This window comes from Puma concolor, chromosome D1, assembly GCF_028749965.1.
Source record: "Puma concolor isolate L17-30 chromosome D1, mPumCon1.1.hap2, whole genome shotgun sequence".
In the NCBI taxonomy this organism is placed as follows: domain Eukaryota; kingdom Metazoa; phylum Chordata; class Mammalia; order Carnivora; family Felidae; genus Puma; species Puma concolor.
In genome coordinates, this window is record NC_141676.1 from 27,812,030 (window position 1) to 27,837,530 (window position 25,501).

Sequence of the window (25,501 nt, forward strand, 5' to 3'; positions counted from 1 at the left end):
GAAGTAGAAAAGTACAGCGTGTGGTTCAGAGGAAAGACAGTCTTGGCAAACTCAGGAAAATGACTAATCAGAGAAAGAGTGAGACAGGGAAGCTGGGACCAAGCCAAGGAGAGCCCTTAATATTAAGCTAAATTATTATTTTTTGTCAATGTAATTCTATAAATATGATCTACAAACAAATGAATGAATGTGAAGCGAACAGGAAGAGATAGCCCTTCTACTGTTTGAATACTTATGTCCAATCCAGTGATGGCAAAAGGCTTTACACAGTCAGCCTCCCAGATGAATGGTGCTCACCTCGACGCCTCAGGGCTCAGAAGATTCAGAACTCTGGCAGAGGAGGTGGCCAGGCTAAGACTAACCACGCTACAGCATCCAGAGCAATGCCTACAGCCAAGTGAAGGTCTCCAAAGATGTCTCTCTCGTCAGCCAATAGAGGCATTCAGCCAAGTGGGTTAACCTGGTAAGTTAAGTAAAATAGGCTGTTTCCCCTGGGTGAAATTTTAGGGATGTCGAGAGGGCTCTCTGCCTCCAAATCCCTTAACTCTGCCCACCCCATCCCTTAATTCAATGCCTGAAATTCCATAATCAAAGTGTCATCTCTTAGCTACAAGCTGTGATGGCTTCTAAAGCTGTTATCAGTCCATTACACCTTATTGTAAGTGAAGGATCTGAAAGTAGGTTTTGACAAGGAGACTGGAGAGGGAAAGGAAGATGTAACCTGTGTACTTGAGGTGGAAGATCATCAGAGACACAGACAGAAAGTGCTGGAGAGAGAGAGAGCAGAGAGGAGGAGCTGGCATCGTGACAAACTTTGCCAAGGGCGATTTTGCCAAGTTCTAGCAACTAATCCTAACACCAGCCAGACTGTCCAGTTATTAACAAAAACGTTTCATACGCTCAGTCTGATTACGGCAACAGCCAGATGATTTAAATGACTGCATTAGGCAGCTAACTGGGTAGTCGCTGGCCTCTCTACCACATAGGGGAGCTTGGCTAATCTTAACATTAGCAGGTTGCAGAACTCATCAACAGCTGCCTGCTCCAGAGGGTGAGTGATGCCGTTCTCAAGATCCAAGGAGGCCCAGGGAGTTCAGGAGGATGGAAGTGTTCATTCTTATTATAAAATCCCCTGAGAATAGCAGGCTGTTTAAAGGATCAGTGTGTGGGCCATTTTTCTTCTGAGGAGCTTTGCCTTACAGTCTCATGCTGCATATTTCCCGGTCATAATAGTTTGGAGAAAAATATTGCTAAATGGCTGCATAAACAATTTTAATTGGCCTGGGCTCCCAAAATGTGCTATTTTTGTTCTGCTGCCAAGCTTGCTTTTTTACTAGCTAATTATGCCCAGCATTTAACTTTCGGCAAAAAAAAAAAAAAAAAAAAAAAAACCAACAGGAAATAGGGCATTCATTACTCGAGTGACAACTTTTCAACAAGCCTACATTTCAACATCCATTGTGTAATTTCCTCTCTCCAGCTTACAGTTAGTAGTTCCATCAGCCTTTGGAAACAAACAGCTCCCGCCAGTGGGGCTTTGTTCTGTTTAAATGCTTGCCTATCTCCAAGGCAGGCAGAGGGAGGGGCTCCCATGAGCCACCCGTGCCCTGTCCCTGCAGGGTGGGTCTCCCAGCTTGTTTAGGCTCCTCAAAGAAATTCCTTGCCTGGGGTTGCTGTTAGGCTGAGCTTGCGGCCAGATTGGGCTCTCTCATCAGGAACTGGCCTGGGCCTGTTGTTTATGCATTACCCCCAAGGCTCCTGGGGGATTCAGGCCACTCTCAGGGGGACACTCTCTCGCCCCCGAGGAATCATAAGGACAGACAATCTCAGTTTGTTAGAGATAACTCCTAGAAAGTTCTCTAAAGCCACGTCCTATTGTACGAGCCATTTTAAATTTATTTTATTTAAAAATGTTTATCGCAAAGTGTATCACATGCATAACAAGTACATAATTGATTAGCATACTGCTTAATGAGTTATCATAAAGCATAGAACATGCAACTACAATCCAGGTCAAGAATAGATCATTACCAGCACCCCAGAAACCCCTCTCACGCTCTTCCCCAACCACGACTCCCTCCATCCTTCCCAAAGTCACTACCCTGACTTCTAAGACTACAGTTTTAGGCGCTTAAACTTTACGTAACTGGAGCTATTTCTATGTGTGTACATGTGCGGGACCATGTGATATATTCTTATCTCTGGCCTCTTCTGTTCTACTTCACTTTATTGCATGTACCTCATCCATCTTCATTACTACAGAGGATTCTCCTGCGTGATGAGATCACAAGTTGTCAATTTGACTATAAACGGACATTTGGGTTGTTTCCAGTCTGGCTATTGTGAAAAGTGCTGCCATGAACACTCCCGTGTGTGTCTTTCAGTGCATAGGCACACACATTTCTGCTGAGCGTCAACTAGGAGTGAACTGCCGGGTCACGCACATAGCTGGTGTGCATATTTGGGTTTTATAACAGCAGCCAGACTTTGTTTTCCAAGTGGTGTTTGCGAGTTGCCACTGCACCACTTCCTCAGCAGCTTGGAATGGTCAGTCTTTTTTATTGTAGCCATGGCAAAATGTGTCGTGGTATCTCAGTATAGTTTTGATTTGCTCGTTCTTGACTATTCACGTAGTTGAGCGCTTTTCCATGTATCTATTCTCGATTAGATTTAGAATAAGATGGAGGTTGAAGCACTAAATGATCGAAATCTGGAAAAGAAGATATTTTCATGGGAGAAGAGGCTGCCAAAATTTCCACCTCCTGAATCAGCAAGGAATCAAAAAGGAATGATCGAATCCCCAGTAATCTCAAAATGATGTACCTACAATTGCACTGGGAAAGGCGGGGGTGGGGGGGGGAGCCAAAAACAGCTCATCACCCTGTACACTCTGTTAGTGCCTTGCTTTTCTCTCTAAGCAATACATCGTCATCATCTTGTGTCATTAGCTATCTTACATGGCGATTTTTAATCGTTACATTCTATTTCACTATTTAAAGGTATAATTTATTTTGTCAGCCTCCTGTGATTTCTGGTTTTCACTATTATCAGCAATAATGCACTAAAAATCCTTGGGACTGGGGGCGCCTGGGTGGTGCAGTCGGTTAAGCGTCCGACTTCAGCCAGGTCACGATCTCGCGGTCCGTGAGGTCGAGCCCCGCGTCAGGCTCTGGGCTGATGGCTCGGAGCCTGGAGCCTGTTTCCGATTCTGTGTCTCCTTCTCTCTCTGCCCCTCCCCCATTCATGCTCTGTCTCTTTCTGTCCCAAAATAAATAAAAAACGTTGAAAAAAAAATCCTTGGGACTAAATCTCTGGGCACATCTAAAACTATTTGCTAATGCCAGCACACTTTAAAATTATGGTATTTTAGGGATGCCTGGGTGGCTCCATCGGTTGAGTGTCCAACTCTTGATTTCAGCTCAGGTCACTATCTCATGATTCAAGAGATCAGCCCCATGTCGGGCTCTGTGCTGACAGCACGGAGCCTGCTTGGGATTTTCTCTCTCTGTGTCCCTCCCCTGCTTGAGCATTCTATCTCTCTCAAAATAAATAAATAAACTAAAAAAAAACAAAAAACAAAAAACTGTGGTCTTTTAAAGGCAAACTGGAGATTACATAGGGACATGTAATGAATGAGTTAATATGAGCACTGCCTCCTTCATTTTTTTTTTTTTTCTTTTTATGAGTCTGCCCTCAACCTTTAACAAAACTCTGTGGCTTTCTGAGGGTGAGCTGAATGGAGTGATGGTGACAGCCATGTCAGAGTAAATCTATGCAATCCACCTCCTGCTTTGGCTCCTTATTAAGAAATTAATAATTATTATTTATTATTTATTGAACACTTATGGCAAGCATTTTATTAGGAAATTTTCTAATAGATGTTACCATTCAACCTTCATAAGTTTCTGATGTGGATGGCTATTATCGTGCCCATTTTTTAGGTGAGGAAACTGAGACTTAGAAAGGCTAAGAGCCATGCCCAAGCTTATTTAGTAAGTGGTAGAGTAGGAATTGGAATCCAGCTGTCTGACTCTATACTCCCAGTTCTCAACCATTATACCACTAATTCCCAACCTGTATACTTTGGTGTTCTGGTGTATTGCAAACCTATCTTAGACACATTGCTAAATTTTACATATAAAATTATTTTGCTGCTGAGTGGCAAACGTTATATGGTGTATTGATTTCAGAGATGGCTCTAATTCTTCCTAGTACATGCCCTTTGCAATTTGCCTTTCCAACTCCCCCCGGCTAAGAAGTGAAGATATGTCTCCACCCCTTGGGCATGAGCTGATCTTGTGACGTGCCTCAGCCAATACGATGTGGCAGATGTGTTGGTGTGCTTGTCTCAAGTTTAGGCCTCAAGGGACATTGTTTACTTTTGCTCTACCTCTTGCTCCTCTGTCACCATGGGAATAAGTCTGGGCTAGCTTGATGGGGAATGAGACATGGGAAGCGAAGCCCCAGATACGTGAGAGAGCCCAGCCCAGCCAAGATCAGCCAAGCCTCCTAAGCCAACCTACTGTTGAGTGTAGATGGATGAATGATCCCTACTAAGCCCAGTGAAACCACCTAGCTGACCCAGAGATTTGTGAGCAGAATGTTGATCGCCACATGTCATTGAAGTGTTGTGGGTATTTGTTTTGTAGCAAGATTGTGGTGATAGATAATACATACTATGGTGTCTATATCTAATGGACAGAATACTAGCTAGTGGTAGGTCACGGTAGTGGACAAACACAGGTATAACTTGGCCTCAGCACAGCAAACATCAAGCTGTCACCTAAGAAAGGTGTCTATTTACTGAAGCATGTGAAAACAATGAGTACATATGAGAAGATGTTGAAACTTCATTTCAACAGCAGCCCTGCACTGCTGGACCACCAGGGTTAGTGTGATGCCATCACCCTCTACTGAGTAAAATTTAAAGTTGCATTTTGAGGGGTGCCTGGGTGGCTCAGTGGGTTAAGCATCCGGCTCTTGACCTTGGCTCAGGTCATGATCTCACAGTTCGTGAATTTGAGCCGTGTGTTGGGACTAACAGCGCGGAGCCGGTTTGGGATTCTCTCTCCCCCTCTCTCTATCAAAATAAATAAACTTTAAAAGAAATAAAGTTGCATTTTGATCGTAAGTTCCATGTTATATTGTTCGCATATTGGTTACACTGGTTGAATTTGATTTCTATCCCTTGCAACCTAAAGAGTTCAAGTTCCAGGGATGGGAGCATTTGAAAAATTACAATGCTTCCCCTCCCAACTGTGATGCTCATGGTCCTGAGCAGTGTGGCTGAGAAAGCAAGTTGGAATGTCTAAAGCCCATTCAAAGAGCAGGCTGGTTGTTCCCTGTGTCAGATTCCTCATCTTACAGAGAGGGCCTCCTCCCAGAGCTGGCCCAGGTGTAGACCAAAGGAGGCAATGTAACAAACTGCCTTGGCCACCCTCTGTCCCTGCCCCAGGGCTACCGGCCTCCTGTATCTTCAGATTAGTAACTGAAATTCCACAATCCCCCTCTGTATACACCAGTTGAACCATTTTCCATACTCTTGGCCTTTTTCTTCTTTCTTTATGCACTTCTGTTTCAGTTACACATTGTTGTGTGTGTAACAAGCTATCCCAAACTTAATGGCATGGAACAACCACCATTTTTGTTCTTCTGTTCCTATGTGCCACAGGTCAGGAATTTAGAGAAGGCATGGTGGGATGGTTTGCCATCACTCCTGGATGTTTGAGCCTTCAACTGGGAGGACTTGAATGGCGGAGGCTGGTGTGTTCTAGAAGCTTCTTCCTCCACATATGCTTAGTGCCTGGGCTGGGGACTGTTGACACCAACATGTAGCCTGTCCACAGGATGATGGCTTCTTCATGGCAGTCGGGCTTTTTATGTGGTAGCTCACTGCTTCCAGAATGAGGTGAAAGCTTCATGGCCTTTTATGGCTTATCTTCCGAACTTACATATACTTTCCCGTCTCTCATATTCAATTGGTTAAGACTGTCACAAGTCTGCTCAGATTCAAGGGGAGGGTAGGTAGACTTCATTTCTTGATGGGACAATCGTCAAAGAATTTGCAGCCATGTGTCACAATTGCCGTACCTTAAACTTATCTATCCATTGTGTCAACTATAAAGATCCTTTATTTTGTGTAAGAATCTTTTGGTTACAAGGAAAAAAAAATAACTCAGTCTAGGTTAGAAGAAAAAAAAGATATGAGTAATTTACTTTAAGGATGCAATGGTATCTCACAGAACACCCCAAGGATGTCACTGTAGTACTATCGTGTGCTCGGGGTCCGTAGGTGCTAAGGTGTTATGAGGCAAACTCATCCCTACTGATTTATCTCCATTCCCAGGCAGTGATACCCTAGCCATGAAGGAAGGGACCAGAGTCCTCAGGGAATGTCACTAAAGGGAAGGACTGAACACTGTGGCAAGTCTGTCACACACTCCAGAGGGGAGGCCACAGTATGGGGCTGGGTGTGTCTCCTCAAGTGAGTGTTAGAACACTGAGCATCTGAGGAGGACTCCTTCCATCCCTAAACACACGAGCATTCATTCTAGAGGGTCATCTGAGATCTTTCTTCCCATCAGGCTGACTTGCTATCCCCAGCCTGAAAGATTCAGTCATTCATTCAACAAACGTTTATTGAGTCTCTTGGATGTTCATGGCACTGTGGCAGGGAACAAGACATTCAGGAACCTGATGAGATGAAGACACCCTCTTACCTGGGACCCAGGAGCCCTGATTCTGCCAGTCACTCTCTAAGTAACTTTGAACATGTACTCTGCCTTCCATGGTTCTCAGTTTCCCTATCAGTCAAATCAGGGCCTTGACCTTGAAGATCACTGAAGTCCCTTCAGAACCCCTAGAAGAAAGATGATGTTGGCACTCCTAAAATTTCAGCCTTCAACTTCAAGTTTATTTTCTGTCTTTTGCCTCTACTGCTGGCTGGCTTACTCTTGCTGTAATTTATTTAACTGAGCCATGCTGAGCAGTTTGGAACTGAGTTTGCATGAATCACTGTCCATAAAATCAAGTTAAGTGGATTTCATTCCACACAGTGCACCTGTGTATATACTCAGGGAGAAGAAGCTGGATTTTCTTGGCTCTTCCAGACCACTGTTAGAATTGCTTCTTTACAGATACAGCATTCACCCTGTATTTATAGTCCATTGTTATAACGGCCTCCTTCAGAGACCTGGAAGTAAAGTGTTGGATGCAATTTTTCCTTCAGATCATTTTATGTAGCTGTCCTGTTTCTCTATCTAGCTAGAAAACCTAACATTGATTTCCTTTATTTTATCGGAGTTGGCAAATATCAGATTCAACTACATTCAGTCATTCAACAAATATTTATTGAGTGTTACGTGAAGTTATACTGAGCTAGGTATGGGGGTGAGGGTTGAGGGGAAGTGTCCTGCTACTCAAAGACACTAAAAACTATGTGAAGTGTTAAGTAACATCAATGCAAGAGAATGTTGCCAGGCAGAAAATAGGAAATTTGATATGTTGGTTGGAAGAAGAAACCGACAAAGCTGAGTGACCTAGGAAGGGTTATGGAGAGTTTGGGGGGGATATTGATCTTGTGAGAGGGATTCCTGTTTGGACCACTCCCTCTGTTTCCCTCCTTCTGACCCCCTCGCCCCATGACATAACCAGCACTAGACTCCTTTCAGTTCACCATTTTGTAAAAGGATGTGGTGGGCGGCGGGGAAGAGGTTTGAGCAGGGATGAGCATTTGTAGGAAGAAATGCCCAAAGGGTCTGCTCTGGTGCTTGTGAAAATACTTTTTTTGGAGCCAGTGTGAGGGATTATAAAGGGATTTATTTCATTTTGTAACACCGCCAAAAGCACAGGTCGACTGTGACTAAAATGGCGGTATGAGGGACTGCCTATTTGGATCTTTGTTCTTGTTTTCCATCTTGATAGCAAATGTGCCATTTTTACTCTGCCATTGAATAAACATTGCACAATTTTCCTGGCCAATTTAAAAAATGCTATTCCATTTACCCTTTGGGACTCTGAGAGAGACATATTGAGATGTTGGGAAAGGGCATGGTGGGACCTCCCTTCTGCCCTGACACTATGCTTATGACCATTCTGTCCTTTTGAGAAAATGGAGTTGCTTTAAAAGGACTTGAAGCTTTCACTGCACCTGTGTTTGTATCCAGGCCACAAGCAAAATTTGCTTTGCTTAATGAGTTCTGTTTGTTATGCCGTCTTGGGATAAGACATGCCCACATTTCCCCAGCAGTTATTTGGGGAGCTTGAATGCCCAGATGGTGCTTTATGCTGGGCAGTCTCTGCCAAGAGACCCTGGACAGCGCCACTTCTGCCCTGGAGGAGCAGTACAATGGGCCACAGAGCAGTGCTGTCCACGCAAAATAGAGTGCCACGAAGATAATTTTTAAATTTCTATAGCCACATAAAAAAAGTTTTAAAAAGCAGGTGAGATTAATTTTAATAATATATTTATTTTATCCAATATACCTAAAATATGATCATTTTGCCATAGACTTAATATGAAAATTATTGATGAGATATTTACTTTTTTTTTTTTTAAAGAAATAAGTCTTCCAAGCCTGGTATGTATTTTATCCTACAGCACACCGCAATTCAGACTGGCCACATTTCAAGTGTTAATAGCTACATGTGACTAGTGACTACCACACTGGACAGCATAGGTCTAGAATTCTCTACCGATCCTTCTGCAGACCCCTTAAATCCCTGGAGAGTCTTTTCTTTCAATCTTTATAAGCGATGAAGAGCTCAACCCTTTGGTTTTGAGTAGGAATAGCTTGCTACTTAACCCTCCAACTGCACAATTATTTCCATCACTCCCAGAGATAGGCTGGCAAATTCAGGGACCTTCCATTACAGTACCTATCACCCCCCACCCTGCTTATGCTATATTCATACCTTGTTTGTGTTTCATACTCTGGCTCTTTCTGTACTTTATCCTTTTATTTATTTATTCTATTTATTTTTTAAGTAGGCTTCACACCCAGCACAGAGCCTAACATGAGACTTGAACTCATGACTCTGAGATCAAGACCTGAGCTGAGATCAAGAATTGGGTGCTTAACTGACTGAGGCATCCTGGTGCCCCCTATACTTTAACCTTTTAAAACTTACCTTTACTGGATGCTTTTTCCCCTCAGAGCCCACTTCAGGGCTTAGGGGATAATGGTGATAAGGGCTGCTGGGCAAAATAAACTGTGGTACTCTTTCTTGGGAACTAGCATGCACCAACCCACTTCAAGATTACAGATAATACGTGGCAATGGGGCAGGACAGCAAGAGCAGTGGAACTGGAAAGGATTTAGAGAACTCCTAGTCTGGTGTTTGTTTGCTTCTAAACTGAGGTATAATTTGCATAACATAAAATTAATCATTTTCAGTGTACAATTCAAAGACATTTAGTACATTCACAACATTTGCAACCATCACCTCCGTCTAGTACTAGGACATGTTCATCACTCCAGAGGAAGCCCCATCCTCATGAAGCAGTCACTGCCCATTACCCCCTTCCTGTAGCGCCTGGCGACCCCTGCTTTCTGCTTTCTGCTTTCTGGATTTGCCTGTTCTGGATATCCCACGTAAATGGATCGTACAATACACAACTTTTTGTGTCAGGCTTCTTTCACTTAGCATGATGTTTTTGAGGTTCACCATGCTGTTGCCTGTATCACTACTTTGTTCCTGTTTACTGATGAATAATATTCTGCTGCATGTATATACCACAATTTATTTATCTATTCATCTGCTGATGGACATTCAGTTTGTTGCTGCCTTTGACTATTGTGAATGGTGATGCTATGAACATTGGGATACGAGTTTTTGTTTGAATACTTGTTTTCAATCCTTTTATGCATATACGTAGGGGTACAATTGCTGGGCCACCTGGTAATTCTTTGTTTAGCTTTTTGAGGAATGGTTGATCTGTTTTCCAAAGTGGCTGAGCCATTTGACATTTCTACCAGCAAATCGGGGGGGGGGAGGTGTTCCAGTCAATTTCCACATTCTTGCTAATCCTTGTTATTTTCCACCATTTGTTTCGTCTTTTTTTTTTTTTTTAATTATAGCCACCCAGTGGGTATGAAATGGTATCTCGCTGTGGTTTTTTTTTTTTTTACGAAAAATATTTTAAATTAATAAACTTAAATTTTGTAAATTTAATTTTTAATGTTTTAAAGCAGTTTCAGGTTCATAGCAAAATTGAGTAGAAAGTCCAGAGTGTTGCCATCTACCCCTGCCTCCACACACGCACAAGCTTCCCCACTACCGAAACCCTCCACCACAGTGGTGCATTCCAAAATTGATGACATCACACTGACACACCATCATCACTCAAAGTCCATAGCTTGCATCAGGGCTCACTCTTCATGTTGTATATCCTCTGGATTTTGACAACTGTGCAATGACACCTATACCACCATTGTAGCATCATACAGAGTAGCTTTACTGCCCTAAAAATCCTCTGTGCTCTGTCTCACTGTGGTTTTGATTTGCATTTCCCTAGTGTCTAATGATGTCCAGCCTCAGTCTAGTGGTTTTTAAAAACCATTTTTTAATGTTTATTTATTTTTGAAGGAGAGAGGAACAGAGTGTGAGCAGGGGAGGGTCCGAAAAGAGGGAGACACAGAATCCGAAGCAGGCTCTATAGGCTCTGAGCTGTCAGCACAGAGCCCAATGCGGGGCTCAAACCCAGGAGCTGTGAGATCACGACCCGAGCCGAAGTCAGATGCTGAACTGACAGAGCCACCCAGGTGCCCCTCAGTCTAGTGGTTTTTAAGCAGCGCCTTGAGAAGCCTCCTGAGGGATCACCACGGAAGAGAAGACCCAGCAAGTAGCAACAGTATTGAGCAACGTCCACCCCTACCACAATCACTCTGCTTGTGTCTATGGGGCATGTTTGACTTATTCAGTATTCCGTTTGGGCAGCAGGTTTTGAGGCTAACATAAATTTGACAGTCATCTACCTGGTCTTGTATACATTTTACATATGACACAACTGAAATCATAAGAAGCAAAGATACTTGGCTAGTGTCTTGAGATTGGCAACTTCCAAAAGCAGTAATGGAGCCCTACTTCTCTGACTCCTGGTCCCATTCTCTTTCAACACTATTGCCCTGTCATTAGTAATGACAATAATGACAACCACCACGTAGTAAATGCTTGCCATGGGGCAGGCAATGTGGTGATACCATCACGTAACTCCCTTGGAATAACTCTAGAAGGTTCATGCCATCGTGAGGCACGTAAGCACACTTAGGATGGATATCTTCACCGTGGCCTGCCAGAGTCCTTTCCAACCTCATAGGTATAGCTCCTTTTCTACTCCATAACTCTGCTCCAGCCACACCATGTGTGAAGACCAGCATATGCCAGTCTCAAGGCTTCATGCTAAATGATGAACTTTTACAGTGGCTTAAATAAAAGAATTATTGGGGCACAGCTGGTTGAACGTCTGACTCTTGATTTCAGCTCATGTCTTGATCTCACGGTTTGTGAGATTAAGCCCTGCGGTGGGCTCTGGGCTGACAGTGCGGAGCCTGCTTGGGATTCCCTCTCTCCCCGTCGCTCTCTGCCCTTCCCGTCACCTCTCTCTCTCTCTCAAAAACAAATAAATAAAAATTTTAAAAAAATAAAGGAGTTTTTACTTTGTCACCTAAAGGAGGTCTGGAGGGAAACAGACCTCTGACTTGAGGGTCGTTAGAGATTCAAGCTGCTTTTTTTCCTGCTCTGTCACCTTAGAGTGTATCTTCCATTTTAATGGTTCAAGATGGTGTTGGACCACTAGGAACTCTACTTGTGTTCTAGGCAGCAGGAAGAAGGAGGGGGAGGAGGGCAAAAAAAAGCACTTACCAGCCCAATCAATTTCTTCCCAGCAGCCTTCCCAGAGACCCCATGTAATGTCTATTTCTATCTCATTTGGCCTCAGCTAATTGCAAGAGAAGCTGGGAAATGAAAATTTTTTAGCTTATCTTTTGTCACACCAAGTAAATTTGGGGTTCTATCCTAAAGAATAAGGGGAATATGGATATTTTGAGACACCCAGGGTCTACCACAGATGTTAATCAGAGCCTTTTTTAATAGCGAAAATTTGGAAATAACATAAATATCTGAAATCATGATTGGCTCAATAAATTAACTGATTCATTAATATCATGCATGCTTAAATCATACATTTTATTTTGTTTTTTAAATTTATTTGTTTATTATGGGGGGGGCAGAAAGAGGCAGGGAGAGAGGGAAAGAGAATCTCAAGCAGGGTCTGCACTGCCAGCACAGAGCCTGATGTGGGGCTTGAACTTATGAACTGTGAGTTCATGACCCGAGCCAAAATCAAGAGTCGGACGCTTAACCAACTGAACCACCCAGGTGCCCCTAAATATTACATTTTAGAAGAATATTTAACAGCATGGTAAAATGTTTATGGTACTATGTTGAGGAAAAAAGAAATTACTACTTTCCTAAGAAAACAATTAAGATATTCTATAAGAACCATAAATGAGGAACAGCCACTTGATGATATAAAAGAATTATGGTATTCTGGTTACCTTTTAAAAAGAGTCCTTATCATTTAGTAATGTATTTATGGATGAAATGATACGGTGTCTAGAATTTGCTTGATAGTGGAGGAGGGAAAATGGTGGGGAGGTAGGCTCAGAGAGGGTAAACCACTTACTTGAGGCCACAGAGCCAGTAAGTAGTAGAGCTGGGTTTTAAACTCAGGCAGGATGACTCCAGAGTTTAATACACAGGAAAAAGCAGCAGACTGCATGGCATTTACGTGCAGCTCTGTTAAGAAGGCAGCATCCATCATACAGTTGGCACACTAAATTTTCAAGTCCCTGACAAAGCCATGGGTCTGTGAAAACTCAGGAAAGAAGACCCCGGTACTTCTCCCAGGGAATGAGGAGCTGTTATGGGCATCTATTGTAGAGATCAGAAGGACAGGCTTTCAACGTCCCACTTAGGTTAAGGAGACACTGGACAGACGGTCGGTTGGCGTGGATCAGTTTGGTCCTATGGGTTGTTTACCGCTCTTACAGTTTTGGTTAGCTCACTCCCATGGTATACTGGTTGTCGGGTATTTAATATCTCCCTGGAAGAGAGAACTGGTCTTGTTTGTAAGGATTTAAAAGTTAGACCATCTTCTCAGAGGAGTCTGGGAAGATTCTCAGAAAATGATAGACAGCTCTCTGGCTTGGGTAGATAACCAAGCCACGCGCTTGATGGCCCTTCAAAGTCCTGCGCAGGCCCCACAATCTCATAAAACACTGTTAGATTGGCCACTCTTGTTTGGAGAAAACAATCAGTCAAACCACAAAGTCAAAAACAAAGTTCTGTAGTAGAAATATGTATTTGCCGTCCCCTTCTGTAGTTACTCCACCTCTGTATTCCTTTGGAGAACTAGCTCTCCTCTCCATTTCCCTTCTCAGTGGAACCGTCCATCATGGTGCCCCGTCCTTCCAGGTCAAGAGAGGGCCATGTGACCCAGTCAGGCTGCTCAGATGCTCTCTTGGAATATGAATCTTGGGTCAAAATACACAAAGACAGAAAATCACACAGGTGCATCCCTAAATAACACCTTCAAGAGAGAAAACCCCGGTTTCTAATATTTCTGAGAACCAGATATTTAGCCTTTTTTTTCATCAATTACACCTCATAGCCTGACAGTAATTTTTATTTCTGAAGTTATCCAGAGTCTGTTTCTGTTGTCTGTAACAATGAAAACCCCTTACTCACGTGGGGGTCAATATCAGATGTCAGTGCTTAAAAACAGACCCTTCCTTCCTGGTCCAAACACCCCCCCAACCCCAGAACCTAAGTCCTTTCTCCTCCATTTTCTTCCAGAGCATCCTGGGCCAGAGTGGAAAAGGGCCCTTGTCAATGTGCTAAGCTTTACCTTGAGGGATAAGTGAGGACACCCTTTAAATTACCTATAAAACCCTTTGATTCACTCAGCAGAGGTTGCCATGGGCAATTTGCTAAGCTTATTGATTATTTTCTGTTTAAATTAAAGTTTGATGTCCTGGAACAGGCTGTGCAGTGCATGGAGTTAATGGAAAAGGTTGAGATCCAGGGGAGAGACACTCACTGGGGAAATGGAGGGTATTCAAGGGGAAAACAGGGAGTCTATGAAGAGGAGATTGTCAGCACCAAGTTGTAGTAAATATGATGGTGATAAAAAAGATAGAGAATGGAATTCTTTTATGGAAAAGGGCAGCCTCCTGGACATTTAAAGCCTCAGGAAGACAGTGGAAAAAAATGTATTCATGCCACAAATATTTGTCACGTATCTGTTATATGCCAGGCATTGTGCTGGGCGCTAGGGGAAAATAGCATGGAAGGCACAATCCCTGACTCTATGTGTTGAGAACCCTGACTCAGTGGTTCTCAAAGTATGATCCCTGGCACAGCAACATCCCCATTGCCTGGAAATGTTGGGCCATGCAGATTCTCAGGGCCCACCCCAGACCTACTAAATCAGAAACTCTGGAAGTGGAGGCCATCCCTTCCAGATAAATCCGATGCATGCCATCCATCTGATGTCGTGGTCTCAGCAGTCTGAGAACCATGGCTCTAGGAGCGAGGCCTGGAGTTCTGCCAGTCTGGAGCTCAGTTTGTGTTGGTGTTATCACTGACAACATCTGGTGAGTATTTATCATTACCAGATGTTGTGCTCAGTGGGACACGTGAGTTGTGTCACTTCATCCTCAGAACCACCTTGTTATTAGAAGACGAAATGGAGGCACGCTGAAAGTAAGTGGGTAGGTAGAATTCAAATGCCGGAGACTAACCACACTGCTCTACAGTCTCCCAAACCCCAAACTCCCACAAGCTCTGTGACGCATCCTGCCCTGGTCAAAGCTGACCTTCAGATAGAGACAGAACCATGGTTTCCCCTAGATGAGATACGTTGTACAGCTGGGTTTCAGATGCTTGAGGAAGAAGAGGAAGGAAATGAAGGGCAAGAAGCGTGGAGCGGACTGGGAAGGAGGCAGAGGGCATGTTGGCCTTCAGGGGGAAGCCAGGCCCACAGACCCACAGGCATCGTTTATCCTCATCTTACGGGAGGCGAGCATTCAAAATCACCGCATATTGATCACGTATGGGGAAATCTTGTCACTGCAGTCAGAAAGGGATTTCATATCACGATGCCTAAATTCAAGCCCTTTAATTCTTCCATTTATGGTGTGTATTCATTTCCTGTTGCTGCTGTAACAAAATCAGTAGTCGCTCCATATTTCTGCTGTAACAAATTACCACAAACTTCGTGACTTAACCCACCATGAGTTTATTATCTTACGGTTCTGGAGGTCAGATGTCTAGAGTCAGGGTGTTGGCAGTGTTGTGTTGCTTCCAGAGGCTTCAGGGGAGAATCCATGTCCTTCCCTTTTCCAGTTTCTGGATGCTGCTTGCAATCTTTGGCTTGTGGCCCCCTCTTTGTCTTCAAAGTCAGCAGTGTAGCATTTTCTCTCCTGTCTGACCTCTGCTGTTCTCCCATCTTCTGTCTCTGATTCATAGCCCCCTGTGTCCCTCTTACAAGAAACTTTGTGATTATACTCAGCCCAACTAGATAATCCAGGATAATCTCATCTCCAAATCCTAACTTGATCCATTAGCAAAGTCATTTTGCCCTGTAAGGAACATATTCACAGGTTCTGGGAATTAGGATATGCATGTCTTGGCAGGTGGTGTTGGGGGGGGGGGGGATTATTCTGTCCACCATACTTGGTGATCTCTTAGGAAAGTCACTTTTCTTTCTCAAAGTTTCTAAACTCTACCCAAAATGGGGATTATAACAATTCTTGGTCCTAATCTTACAGGGCTATGATTGAAATGAGCATGTGTGTCATTTCAATCACATTTGTAAATACTGTTACTACCTCAGTTTCCTCATCTGACAAATGGGGACGAGTGATGTTTCTTCCTCATTTGGTGAAGAGTACGTATTGCTTACTTACCCTGAGCCGCGTCGTGTTCACGTTGCATTGGAAAGGACGTGCCACGGCATCTGCTGCACCCAAGACACTCAGGAAAGTGTAGTTGCAGTAATTGTGTGAGTTAGTTAGGTTTTAGAGTCTTAAATCTGTGTCAGCAACAGACAGCGATGAGGTCAATCCTCTTGAGGAACCAACCATCTGATGACTCATATCACCGTGCAATGTTTGGAAGAGAGGCAATAGACTCAGGTCCCAAGATGCACCAGTGGTCATGAACTTGGGAGGACGTCCACTGAGCCGACTGAGGGTCAGAATGACCCTCTGCCCCTACTCTGTGGTAGGGGACGGGGTCAAGGCTGCGTGTGCCCACCGGAGGCCGTTATTACCACTCCCCTGGATCTGGGTTTGTTGGTGATCAAGGGAACAAAAAGCAGCAGCCGGGTCCACCAGAAGAGAGACATTAAAGTTGATTAAGTGAGTGGGCCAATTAGCGTCTGGCTTCATGCAGTGTGGAGTTAATTAGCCTCTACAAAACAACAACAGCTGCTTTAATGGTTGGGCAAGAGGCCCAGCAGAGAGGAGCCATGGGAAGAGAAGTGATAGGGCTAGTGCTTAATAACTTGGCTGCAGTGGGCCCTGCCCCACTAAAAATGTAGAACAAAGCCCTGGGCAAACTTCTTTGCATGCTTCTAGACAGTACATGGGGCGGAGAACCAGACCCTTCTAGTGTCCTCCCCCTAGGGAGAGGCCAACCTCAGACCTCAGACTCGAGTTTCTTTTTAAGACTGTTTAGCACAACTTAGTTTGCAATCTCACTGAAATCACTACCCTACACATTTCGTCTTGATCCTGAACTTCATAACGCACATTGTTTCCTCATGTTGGTATTTTTTCCTTATTACAAAAGTAATCCATATTATGCGGGTAGCATTTGGAAAGCATATAGAAATACAGGGGGACAAAAATAGTCCCTCCACCTTGAAATAAAACCTTTCACTCCTTAACCGTTTGTCTCTTGCTAAATGCTGTTCAAAGTGTTCAGACTAATTATACATCAGTTTTGGTTTTTCTCTATGCAAATATATATGTTTTACAAATTAGACTCACCGGGTATGACCTTATTAACCTACTGTTTAGCAATATGCCATGAACATTTTCCTTATCTCATTATAATTTTTTTATTAATTTTATTTTTTTAAATTTATGTCCAAATTAGTTAGCGTATAGTGCAGCAATGACTTCATGAGTAGATTCCTTAATGCCCCTTACCCGTTTAGCCCATCCCCCTTCCGGCAACCCCTCCAGTAACCTTCTGTTTGTTTCATTATACTATTTTTTAAACTACTCGGTCTCTGTGGTTCCACTCATTAAGCTATATTTTAGTTGTCCATTTATTTATGCCTTTTGCTTCCTCTTCCAACAAAGTTTTTGAGGGCAGAGACAACATTTTTTTAACCACTATATCCCCAGTGCTTGAAACCACGCCAAGCATGGGGTAGACACTCATTTCAAATGTGACGAATGAGTAAGCAAATGAGGGAACAAATGTAACCAATCCCTTCTTAAGGGCCACTGAGGTTGCTTCCACTCCTTTACCATTATAAAAAATGCTGTTATAGGAGTTAAGATTAGGTTCTTACTACAAGTGACAGAAAATCTCCCAAAACAATGGCTTAAGCAAGATTTAAAAGTTTCTTTTTTGCAAGAGTTCAGGAAGCAGGTCAAATGCTGGAACAGTGCTGTGCCACCCATTGGCGTGGACTCCACTTCCAAAGTCACCTCATTGTTCAAAATGGCTGCTAAATCTCCAGCCACGTTCCAGCCGAAAGCAAGAAAAGGAAGGGAAAAGAAGGATGCATATGGCTCTTCATGGAAGCTTCATACATCCCCTCTGCTTGCTTTCTAATTAGTTATAATTTGCTCACATGACCATATCTAACTGCAAGGGAGTCTGGGAAATGTAGTCTTAATTATGCAGCTAATTTTCAGGGAAGAAAGGGAAGAAAATTGGGGGACCATTAGCTGGGATGGCTCCTGAACTTATGGATCGACCCCAGCCCCTCAAGCTGGCCCTTCACTAACGTGACCCTTAGTTTTTCCATACAGGGATCTGGTCAAGTCAGCCTGACTTCTTCAACTGAGACCTGGGACCAGTGCCCTGGAGGGTTTCAGAGCCTTCACTTCCTTGCTGTATACTTCATCTCGCCAGTTGACATAGTCATCGCCAAAGATTGACTCAATAAAGATGCCCCATTTCCCGGAGGATGTTTTTCCAATTAGTGCAAAGAGGAAGTTCCAGCTGTGAGGACAGGAATCTGGGTTTCTGAAATGCAATGATTATTAGTAACAATCAATCAAACAGCCTCACAGGACAAGGGAGAGAAAGCCAGCTCTCAAGGATGCTATGTGGGACAAGGATGACGGGCTGCCTGTAACAAGAGGCAGTATGGCTCAACCGCAACGTGGCCAAGCCCCTGAGACAGTGAGGGACTTTGTAACAAGGTTTTACTGCCTGCAGTAAAAATCCTGCCAAAACGCATTCAGGAACGTGTGGGGAGACGTGTATTCATTATTATGCCCCTAGCAGCTATCACAGGAAACCATCTGGGCTCAGTTGGCCTATAAATTTGCAACTTGCAGTTGGGTGGGCTACAGGGAATCGGCCAAGCGGGAAGTCAAGGTGTGAAGTGGGTCTGGCAGGTTCCATACACAGGGCTAGCTCAGAAAGTCACCATTCCTGGCAGGGTTTTTCTTTTTAATTTTTTTTTTTTTTTTATGGTGAAATGCATCACACATACAGAAAAGTGCACGAAACATAAATGCACACTTAAACAAATTATCAGAAAGTGAGCACATGTGGGTAGCAATCACCCAGGCCAAGAAATTGGGCATTGCCAGCCCCCAGAAGCCTCTCATGTGTCCTTTCCTAAACATACTGCCTTCTTTCCCCACAAAGATTACGACCCTGACTTTAATGAGTATAACTGCTTTGCCTCACTTTACTGTTTTGTCATTTGGGTATTCACCCCAAAATGGTATAATTTAGTTTGCCTATTTAAAAACAAATGTTTATTTATTTATTTTGAGAGAGAGAGAGAGAGAGAGAGAGAGAGAGAGAGAGAGACAGTGGGAGAGAGACAGTGGGAGAGGGCAGAGAGGAGAGAGAGAATCCCAAGCTTAGGCTCCACGCTGTCAGCACAGAGCCCAACACAGGACTCAAACTCACAATCCATGAGATCACGATCTGAGCTGAAACCAAGAGTCTGGCACTTAACCAACTGAGCCACCCAGGTGCCCCTAGTTTGCTTATTTTTTAACTTTATATTGTTGTATAGAATCACAGAGTCCATATTCTTTTGTGTCTGGATCTGTTTCCGTGTGTGTTCCATGTCATCATTTTAGTATTTATCCATATGGCACAAGACTCTAGTTTGTCCGTTTTCATTCCTGAATATTATTCCACTTATCTCTTTTACTGCTTTTAGACATTTTTACAGTTCCTGGACGTTTGGGTTCTTTTCAGGTTGAAGTTATTACAGATAATGTGGCTATGAATATTCTTGTATGTAAATCTTTGCGCACATGTGTATGAGTTCATCCACAGCTGTGATTCTCAAACTCCAGTGTTCGTGAAAATAGCCAAGAGCTTGTTAAAATGCAGATTCCCGCTCCTTCTCCCTAAAGATTCAGATTCAGCAAGTCTAGGGTGGCGCCCATGCAGTTTCATTTTCAACAAAGTTTTAGGTGTTAATGAGGCTGCTGATCCCTGGACCGCCCTTGAGTAGCACTGGAGAGCTGGCATTGGCAAACCTTAGCCCATGAACTCAACCAGGCCCACCACCTGCTTTTGTATGGTCCAGGAGCTGAGAAAGCCTTTACATTTTTAAATGGTTGAAAAAAAATTCAGAGAATAATGTGTCCTGACCCATGAAAGTCAGGTGAATTCTAATTTCAGTGTTCATGAATAAAGTTTTATTGGCACACAGCCATGCCAATCCCTTTATGTGCTATATGTGGCTGCTTCCGTGCTTAGTAGAGTTGAGTAAATGTGGCAGAGAGCACTTTACCTGTTGGTCTTTTACAGAAAAGTTGTGCTGATACATGATCTAGAATGCATGCTTTTGAGTGGAATTACTTGTAACACCTTTACTGGACAACATCAGTTCTCTAAGGTTTTTAGGTTATCACCTCCTCATGACTAGAGGAGGAAAAGGAGACAGAGAGGTGAAGAAACTTCCCCAAGGTCACACAGTGAAAGGCGGGGCGGACATATGGATATGAATCTGCCACAGTCTGTGGTCTTTGCCACAGAACCAGCCTGCTTCCAGTTGCCACAGAACAGTGGGATCTTTCAGACAGAACCGGTTTTCCAGATGGTTAAAGTGTGGTTCTGCTTAGAAGAAAGTTAAGAGCCTCTAGACCCCTCCAGCCCAATGATTCTGATTCTCAGCCCCACGTCACCGTAACTAGCAGGGTGATCTTAGCTAGCAACCCAAACCTGCTGAGCCCCAGTTTATTCTTCTGACAAATGCAATACGCAGAATGCACCTCGTAGGCTGTTGCGTTGATTAATGAGATAATATATATCCCATGTCCTACAAAAGGGAGGCACTTGCTAATTTATTTCCCTCCACCCAAGGACACAGGAAACTTTAAAAAGACAGACCCCAGCCTTTTCCTGTCACTTGGCCTCTGGTTATTGTCCTGGGTGTAATGGAGTGGAAAACTCTATACACGGCTCCCTCTGACAGTGAATTTCTAATCTCAGAAAACTTAATGGTTTTTGTCAACCTGATTGTCCAGTGAGAGTGGATTAGGGGAATGACTTCCTTGTCACTGGAAAGTTGACTTGCTTCACAACGTTTTTCCTGGTGCCAGTGGGAGGCATGATCGATACTACACAGACCTAAATACTTACCTGTGGTTTCAGGGCTGAGGACAAAGGTTGGGCATTCCATTTAAGTGCCTTCAGCCATTTCCAAGTAGACCCAGGCGTAATGTGCATTAAGCGGTTTAGGCTGGTGACCCGGAGCTCTGCAGTCTGAGGGGCAAACCCGAAATCAAGCAGTTGCTTTCTCCTGACCCGCGAAGCAGAGGGCCCTCTGGCTCATGCTGGATTTGTCTTCTCAGCTCCAGTGTTCCCATCTGGGAGAGGAAGGTCCATTAGTTACTGTCAGCACTATGAGGGAAGGATGGCCTTGCTTTTTTCTGTATCAGGACTTCGTGGACACAATGTGCTGAAGCACAAATGGACAGCGACTACTAATCAAAATCTGGTTTCAAATCCCTCCCCACTGGCATCTTGGCGGGGGGGGGGGGGGGGGGGGGGGGAAGGGTGTGAATTTCTTGCACCAGGCACCTCCACAGCAGACGAACAGAGAGTCAGACCTCAACACAGAGCACCTGCCAGAACTTAGTCACCTAAGGAAACTCCTGCCCTGTCTGGCAGAGCTCTCTCAGTCCAGGAGGGCAAAACAAAGCCCTATTTTATTTGAGACCCTTGAAACTATCTCACTTCCTCAGGGACATCATCTCTGGTCTTTCCGATGAGGCAGGCCCTCTGTACTTTTCCTTCATGACACTCATGCTAATTAGAAATGAAGCAATATGTAAATCAATTAGAATATAAGCTCCAGGAAGTCAAGGACATTTGCCTGCTTCGTTCCCTGCCGATTCACAGTGCTTAGAAACATCTTGGCACATAGTAGATGTTCAATGACTACTTGTGAATACATTAATTAATAAATTTATGTAATTACCTGTTTCTGACGTGCCTCCCCTCTTTGACTAGAACTCCCATGAGAGAAAGAGCTGTATCTGTCTTATTCTCCCTGTTCTGGTTCTTGTTCTCCCCAGGACAAACCCTGGCACATAATAGGCACTCAATAAATAGTGAAAAGTAAAATACTTAAAACTTTTTATATTGAATTAATGATATTAATTTTATTTAGGTAATAAAAACGTTGGGGCGCCTGGGTGGCTGGGTCGGTTGAGCACCCAGATGACTTCGGCTCAGGTCATGATCTCTAGGTTTGCGAGTTGAGTTCGAGCCCTTCGTGGGCTCGCTGCTGTCAGCATAGAGCCCTTTTCAGATCCTCTGTCTTCCTCTCTCTCTCTCTGCCCTTCCCCTACTCTCTCTTTCTCTCTCTCTGTCTGTCTCAAAAATAAATACAACATTAAAAAAAAAAAGAAAGAAAAGAAAAGTAAGGTGAAAGGGCGCCTGGGTGGCTCAGTCAGTTAAGCATTCGACTTCAGCTCAGGCCATGATCTCGTGGTTCCTGAGTTTGAGCCCCTCATCAGGCTCTGTGCTGACGGCTCAGAGCCTGGGAACTGCTTCGGATTCTGTGTCTCCCTCGCTCTCTGCCCCTTCCCTGCTCATGCTCTGTCTCTCTCTTTCTCTTTTGAAAATAATAAATAAATATTAAAAAAAAGAAGAGTAATAAAACTGCAATATAGTTATTTTAGAAAAAGAATAAAGTAAAAGACCCCTGTCCCATTAATATCACCATTCATATAGCTACTTTAAGTATTTGATATTTTTCTTCCAGAGTTTTCCACTGTGTATTTTACACATAATTGTAATCAGGTTATTTTAAGCCACACATATGTGCGCGCGCACACACAGACACACACACATACACATCAACTGTCCAGGTGGCAGGGAGTTTTATGAATTTAAGAGCAGGAAGGGAGGCCTGGATGAATAATGTCTTTCTTATTGTTATAATTAATTGTTGGTCCTACAATGGGATTGATAACATCATGGGAACTGCTAGTGAAAAGCATTTCTCTCTAAAGTTTCACCTCTGGGGTCAAGGCAAATCTGGCTATGGAAAAAATTTGCAGGTTAGAAATAACCCACAGGAAAATGCTTTATTTTTATGCTCGCAAATCAGGGAAACGCTGTGGCCGCTTCTGAACATAAACCTGTTTTGTACACTGCAGCGGGCTTAGTGGCTCAGGGCTCATTTCTCAGCCTTTTTTATTTGGATCATTATGTGGAAATCAACCCGGCTTCTTTCTTTAAGCCCCTAGTGATACATTGCCAACAAGTGACTTCAACTGTAATTACGGGAGTGAGGAAATTACTACATACCTTAAAAAACAAAACCAGTCAAAACCCTGCTGTATTATATTCAAAATATGTTTCTAAGTGTTTAGAGGGGAAAGGTTCTACTCCTTGTAGAGACAGCCTATGCTAATGGAAAGCCTCTTAGTTTACCGTGAGAAAAATTCATGCAAATTTCTTATTGACAAATAAGGTGGGCAGGAAGTTGAATGAACAAACAATTTACTCATCTATTGTTGGGGGGCCGCTTTAGGGGTCGGATACAGACTTTGTTGACTGGAGGAAAAGAGATATATCTTAATCTTGATCTTGACCCCCCCCCCCCCCCCGTTTCTTATCTGGAATAGAAAACAGGAGGAAGGAGTGGGGAGGGGGAGGTTATAGGAAATGAATAAAACAGCACTTCTTCAGGAGATGGGTTAGTGGAAAAGCAGAGGAACTGGGGTCTAGTCTAGCTCTGCTCCCACCTTAGGATGTGAATCAGTCACCTTATGGGGCTAGGGATGATGATGACCTCGTACCACCTTCACAGAGTTGTTGGAAGAATCTAGGAAAACCCTAGCTATTGGAAATACTTTAGAAAGCATGTAGTCAGGGGTGCCTGGCTGGCTCAGTTGGTTAAGCGACCGGCTCTTGATTTCGGCTCAAGTTATGATCTCACAGTTCGTGAGTTCAAGCCCTGCATTGGGCTCTGTGCTGCTGGTGCACAGCCTGCTTGGGACTCTGTCTCCCTCTCTCTGCTCTTCTCATACTCTCTCTCTCTCTCTCAAAACAAATAAATAAACGTTTTTAAAAAAGCATATAGCCAAATGTTTTTATTTTATTTTATTTTAAATAAGAAACTGTTATTATTTTTTAATTTAATTTATTTATTAAAAAAATTTTTTTAATGTTTATTTATTTTTGAGAGAGAGAGACACACACACAGAGTGTGAGTAGGGGAGGGGCAGAGAGAGAGAGAGGGAGACACAGAATCTGAAGCAGGCTCCAGGCTCTGAGCTGTCAACACAGATCCCAACGTGGGACTTGAACTCACAAACCGTGAGATCATGACCTGAGCCGAAGTCAGACCCTTAACCGACTGAGCCATCCAGGCGCCCCTTATTTATTTATTTTTTAAAATAATCTCGGGGCGCCTGGGTGGCGCAGTCGGTTAAGCGTCCGACTTCAGCCAGGTCACGATCTCGCGGTCCGTGAGTTCGAGCCCCGCGTCGGGCTCTGGGCTGATGGCTCAGAGCCTGGAGCCTGTTTCCGATTCTGTGTCTCCCTCTCTCTCTGCCCATCCCCCGTTCATGCTCTGTCTCTCTCTGTCCCAAAAATAAAAAAAAAAAAAAAAAAAAAAAAAAAAAAAAAAAAAAAACGTTGAAAAAAGAAAAAAAAAAAAAAAATCTCTACACCCAGTGTGGGGCTTGAACTCACAACCCCAACTGCTGACTACCGACTGAGCTAGCCAGGCACCCCTCAAATGGTTTCAAAAGGAGCGCTAAGTCTCAGTATTGCAGGGGGAAGCTATACTATTGCAAAGCCTGGTGAGGAATTTCAACATCTGAGCTCCAGCAGCTGTGAAGGAGACAAGCAGAGAATGAGCTGAGAACCCAGGACTTTTTGCATATTGGAGGCACTGAAAAAGAGAATGCAGTTTTCTTAAGCATGCAGAGGATTGCCAAAGTTAAGAGGTACTCGATAATAGTTGAGTTTAATGGGAAAGAGCATCTCTATCTGTTTCTACTTCTTTAAATTTTTTCTTTCTATGATGTTGACATATTATTAAAACTAAGATGGTAAAATAAGACAACTTATGCAAAAATTCTAAGAAAATTAGATTTCTAGAGCTAAATAGCAAATTTTATCTCATTTCCCCCAGTTGTTAACAACTGAAACTTCTGGGTCTGATAAACAATATATTCCCCTTAACAGACTCCATTTCTTTTTATCTTCTTGAATTCACGTATTCATTCAACAAATATGCATTGAATATCCAGCTGAATGTACAAAGAGGAAATAATTAGCTTCTCAAGGGCTGGTCTTCTAGTCCCAAATCTATTGTGCCTTGCAAAGATCCACAAAAAGAAACCAAAAAAGAAACTGCGAGATCAAAGCACCATTCAGAATTCAGAAAACATCAAACGCACTAGCAGTGACTGATGGCTACATGTTTTCCTCTCTTTCCTGGGCACACAGACTCCATTTCAGTCTCCCTTGCATTTCTCTGTGGCCACAAAACGGAATTCTAGTCCACGGAATGAGATGTTACCTGCATCACTTTCAAGCCCGGCCCATAACAGCCTCCCACACAGCAGCTCCTTGGCTCATCCAGCCGGCTGAGATTGAGAGGAACTCAAGTGTTGAAGACGACAGAGCCTCCATCAGCCTGGATCCCTGAGTGACGACTGCCCAGAAGAAGCCCGCCCTGTGAACTGTGCCCCAATCTGATGCTATTATGAGAACATGAAATAAATTTAAGTTATGGTGAGTCATTATA

The 25,501-nt window shown here is 43.5% G+C and overlaps 2 long non-coding RNA genes across 2 annotated transcripts; one reads left to right on the top strand and one right to left on the bottom strand.

The window, feature by feature from the left end:
- The first annotated feature begins 171 nt into the window (after positions 1–171).
- On the top strand, positions 172–25,501 carry LOC147576562 (uncharacterized). The gene is made up of 2 exons (XR_015240922.1): positions 172–463; positions 25,201–25,501. It is a non-coding gene; the product is annotated as an uncharacterized LOC147576562 (long non-coding RNA).
- Positions 11,873–25,401, bottom strand: LOC147576563 (uncharacterized). Its single transcript, XR_015240925.1, has 3 exons — positions 25,274–25,401; positions 20,869–21,095; positions 11,873–13,535 (listed from the first exon to the last, which is right to left on the bottom strand). It is a non-coding gene; the product is annotated as an uncharacterized LOC147576563 (long non-coding RNA).